This window comes from Macrotis lagotis, chromosome 3 (genome assembly GCF_037893015.1).
Source record: "Macrotis lagotis isolate mMagLag1 chromosome 3, bilby.v1.9.chrom.fasta, whole genome shotgun sequence".
Taxonomy (NCBI): domain Eukaryota; kingdom Metazoa; phylum Chordata; class Mammalia; order Peramelemorphia; family Peramelidae; genus Macrotis; species Macrotis lagotis.
The window spans coordinates 57904395-57909757 of record NC_133660.1 but is presented as its reverse complement, the minus strand read 5'-3'; positions in this window follow the sequence as shown (position 1 = coordinate 57909757).

Sequence of the window (5363 nt, the reverse complement as noted above, 5' to 3'; positions counted from 1 at the left end):
CTCCTACAGGAAGCTTGGCAACTAGGTGGCATGGTGAATAGACTTGGAGTCAGGAAGATCCAAGTTCAAATGTGACTTCAAACACTTACTTGGCTATGTGTCTCCTGGGCAAGTGTCTCTGTGCTTCAGTTTCCTCATCAGTGAAAAAAGAGCTTGCTTCCCAGGGTTGTTATAAGGACAAAATATTTATAAAGTACTGTTTAAACTTTAAAATACTATATAAAAGATCACTGCCAGAAGAGGAAATCTCCTACCTCAGCTACTATTATCTTCCTTCAAGAAATTGCTATGTGACTAATTTATATTTATTTTGTATTTAATTTTCCTACTCCACATGACTACATCTGTATACGCTGTTTTCCCTTACTAGAATGTAAGCTTATTGAAACAAAGGACTGTTCTATTTTCCCCTTTATATCCCCCAGTAATAAAATTATGCCTGGCACATAATAATTGACTTGATAAATGTCTATTTATTAATAATTTATTTATTAACTTAATAGCAATGCTTATTAATGTTTAATATTGATTTGTTGATACATATTAATTATTATTAATAAATGTCTAAAAAGATCACTTGGCCAAATTCCTTAATTTTATAGACCATATACCAGTGTGAAGTGATTTGTCCAGAGTCACATGACTCAGAAGCAACAAAGCCTGGACTCAAAATTGAGTCTTCTGATTAAATCCAGTGCTTTTTCCTCTGGTCTCATTAAAAAAAATAATAATAATCTTTGTTCTTATTATGTCCTAGAAGTTTTGCTTCACTGGTTACTCCTTCTGTTAATGTTAGTTCTTGACCAGGCATGATTTCAATCTATAGTGTTTGCTTAAAGCCAAGAATTTATTACTGTTTTGGTGTAGCAACCACCCATTTAACAATCAATCACATGAACTCCTTCAGGGGTTCAGTAAACAGTGCTCTTTTGAAACAACTTCCTTATTTTGTTGGTCTTTGGACTCATATGCCCTACCCAGAATAAGGGTCTTATTTAATGCATAATACTATCTGAATTCTCTCCCTTTGTTAGTCCATGGGGTTCCAATTAGGTCTGGGGACATTGTGGACTTTTGTGGGTATCCATAGGTTTAATGTAAAACCAACTAGAAAGGAAATCTTTCAGGGAATAAGTTCTTTGGGCTTTACTGTGAGAATCCTAAAAGTAAATCTCAGCTCAAGATGTAAAAATGTCTGGGGCTGCTAGGTGGCATAGTGGATAAAGCACTGGCCCTGGAGTCAGGAGTACCTGGATTCAAACCCGGTCTCAGACACTTAATAATTACCTAGCTGTGTGGCCTTGGGCAAGCCACTTAACCCCGTTTGCCTTGCAAAAACCTAAAAAAAGCCAAACAAATAAAAAAAAAGATGTGAGAATGTCAATGACATCCTTCTCATTCATTGGAATTTGAAGATTCAACCATTAGTTATTTGGTTGGTGCTCCTACTTAAATTCTTTTCAAGTTGAAAGGAAGAGTCCATCTGGAGTAATATTTAGAAAGTTGGAAAGAGTGGATGGATCCTTGAATCTTAGGGGAAATCTTGCTATCTGCAGAGGTCTGGTGTTCTGACCTAGAATTGTTTCTGTTTTGACTCCATCATGCCTAACTTGCTGGGTTCTATATATGTTTGCACACATATATTTGTTTTTGATATTGGTTAATCTGATACCAAGAGATAATGTGATAGACTTGGAGTCAGGTACTGTAAAAGGAGGAAGTTGAATACAAAAGGACATCTAAGATTTTCCCTACTTCCAAATCTGCTATCTTCTGCATCCTTAGTCAGGATTCATTCACTTCTTTCCAGCTATCATTTGTACCTTTTTATCTCCAGTAGCTCTCTCGATCTACTTGTAGGATAGAGCTCCTCTAATCTGTTTTGGTTCATATAATCCTCATAGACAGACCAGGAATTCCTACTTCCCTGAAGTTTTTGCTTTGGTCACACAGAGCTTCCATTACATTGATGGACAACTTTCTTGGAATCTAGCCAGAAGGGCTTAGTTGTCACCTTTAAGAATCATCCATCCCTTGGGAATTCAGGGAAGCCTGGAGGGATTTGCATGAATTGATGCTGAGCGAGATGAGCAGAACCAGAAGAACATTGTACACCCTAAAAGCAACATGGGGGTGATGATCAACCTTAATGGACTTGCCCATTCCATCAGTGCAACAATCAGGCACAATTTTAGGGTATCTGCAATGGAAAATACCATCTGTATCCTGAGAAAGAATTGTGGAATTTGAACAAAGACCAAAGACTATTACGCTTTTATCTTTTTTTTTTTTACGGTTTGTTTTTTTTTTGCAAGGCAATGGGGTTAAGAGGCTTGCCCAAGGCCACACAGCTAGGTATTTATTAAGTGTCTGAGACTGGATTTGAACCCAGGTACTACTGACTCCAGGGCTGGTTCCCTGTCCACTGCACCACCTAGCTGCCCCAGACTATTACACTTAATTAAAAAAAAAAGACCCCGGGGTGACTAGTTGGCGCAGTGGATAAAGCACCGGCCCTGGAGTCAGGAGTACCTGGGTTCAAATCCAGTCTCAGACACTTAATAAATACCTAGCTGTGTGGCCTTGGGCATGCCTCTTAACCCCATTTGCCTTGAAAAATCTAAAAAAACCCCTATTATCTTATGTAATTTTGCTATCTCTTATATTTTATTTTTTCTTCCTAAGGATCTTATTCCTCTCTCATCACATTCAACTTAGATCAATGTATACCACGGAAACAATGTAAAGATTAACAGATTGCCTTCTGGGGCGGGGGGAGCAAGATTAGGGGAAAAATTATAAAATTCAAGATAAATAAAATCTTTCCTTAAAAAAACACTCCCCAGTGCTGCAGAAACCAAAATAATTTATAATTGGTAAATATTTAACAAAAATTTTAAAATACAATAAAAATAGGCAATATTTCTATATGGTTTTCTAAGTTAATAATCAACCCTCATGGATCTTTGGGGGTTGGAAGTGGTAAATAGTATTTTATTTTTTCCAATTACCTGTAAAGATAGTTTTCAACTATCCCTTTCTCCCATCCCCCCTCCCCAAGCAATCTGATATGAGTTATTCATGCACAATCATGTAAGCATATTTCCAAATTAGTCATGTTGTGAAAGAAGAAACAGAAGAAAAGGGGAAAAATACCAAAAAAAACTCTACAAAATAAGTGAAAATAATATGCTTTGATCTGCATTCAGTCTTTATTGTTCTTTAGCATTTTCCATCTTTTTTGGGGGGGGGAATTTTCTTGTAACAATGTATTTTTGAGAAGACAGTCTATCTTAGTTGATTATCACACAATATTGCTGTTATTGTGTACAATGTTTTGGTTCTGCTCACTTCTCTCAGCATCAGTTAGGATAAGTCTTTCCAGGTTTTTCTGAAACCCCCCTGTTCATCATTTCTTATTGCACAATGTATTCCATTACATTTATATATCATAAGTTGTTTAGCCATTACCCAATTGATGAGAATTCCCTCAGTTTCCACTAGCCAACACAAAAGAATTGCTATAAATATTTTATTCATGTAGGGCTTTTTCTATGATCTCTGTGAGATACAGACCTAATAATGGTATTGTTGGATCAAAGGGTATGCACAATTTTGTAGCCTTTTGGGCATAGTTTCAAACTCTGAAATGATGGGATCAGTTCACAAATCCACCAATGATGCATCAGTATCCCAATCTTACCACATCCCTTCCAACACTGATCATTTTCCTTTTTTTGGCCTATTAGCCAATCTGATAGGTGTGAGGTGGTACTTCAGAGTTGTTTTAATTTGCATTTCTCTAATAAATAGTGATTTTGAATATTTTTTCATATGACTAGATAATTTCTTAATCTAAAAACTGTTCATATCTTTGATCATTTATCAATTGAAGAATGACTTGTATTCTTATAAATTTGATTCAGTTCTCTATATATTTGAGAAATGAAGCCTTTATCAGAGTCACTGCTTTAAAATTGTTTCCTATCTTTCTGCTTTCCTTCAAATCTTGATTGCATTGGTTTTGTTTGAACTTTAAATTTAATGTAATCAAAATTATCCATTTTTTTATTTCATAATGTTCTCTATCTCTTGTTTGGTCATAAATTCTTGCCCTTTCCATATATCTGACAGGTAAACTATTCCTTGCTTTCCTGATTTGCTTTTTTTTTTTTTTTTTAGATTTTTCAAGGCAATGGGGTTAAGTGGCTTGCCCAAGGCCACACAGCTAGGTAATTATTAAGTGTCTGAGGTCCGATTTGAACTCAGGTACTCCTGACTCCAAGGCCGATGCTCTATCCACTGCGCCACCTAGCCACCCCCTGATTTGCTTTTGGTATCATGCTTTATGTCTAAATCATTTACTCATTTTGATCTTATCTTGATATAGGGTGTGAAATATTGGTCTATGTCTAGTTTCTGCTATATGTTTTTCCAGTAGTTTTTGTCAAATAATGAGTTCTTATACAAGAAGCCAGAGTCTTTGGGTTTATCAAACATCAGATTACTATAATTATTTACTACAGTGTCTTGTGTACCTAATATATTCCCTCAGGGATTTATATGGATGGTATAGTGACTCTTGTTTTTATTTGAATTTGATACCACTGGCCTAGAACACTGAGAATTTTGCATGACTTATTACAGTTTGGGTCAAAAGTGGAATTTGATCTCAGGTCTTGAACTACCAACTTCAAGACCAGTTGTTTCCATATAGAAAGAGCTTAATAAGTAATTGTTGAAGCCATTCCTGTTCTTTGTGCTTTGAAACTTGGGTTCTCTTCCCATCATCTAGAGTTGGACTTGGGGAGATGGTATTCTATGCTGCCAGGATGACTGATTTCCAGACTCATTTCTCCACTTTGGGCCAAAAGTGACCCCTTTGTATTGAAACCCTGCAATCAGACAAGGGACACACACACACACACATGCACACACACATACAGACACATACATCATATACAACACACAAGCCACAATACACACATACAACATACAACAAACCCATATACCACAGAGACAACACATACATGCACCACACATACACCATATACAACAAACACATCACACAGATACCACACACACAAAACACATAAACCTTTACACATATATAAACTTGAAAGTAGGACTGGATTAAATAAAGGGCACCTATGTGGAGCTGAGCACCCAACTTGGGTGACTGTGTTCTGGCAGCAGAAAGTCCAGGGTCATCTATGCTTCCCCACCCTAAGACTTAACCTTATCACTTCACTTCCTCTCACTCCAAGGTCCATTCAATAAATGGTTGAAAACAAATTCTTGCTGAATAAGATAGAATTGACTTATTCAAATGACTTGAAGCATATATGTACTATGCTACTCTA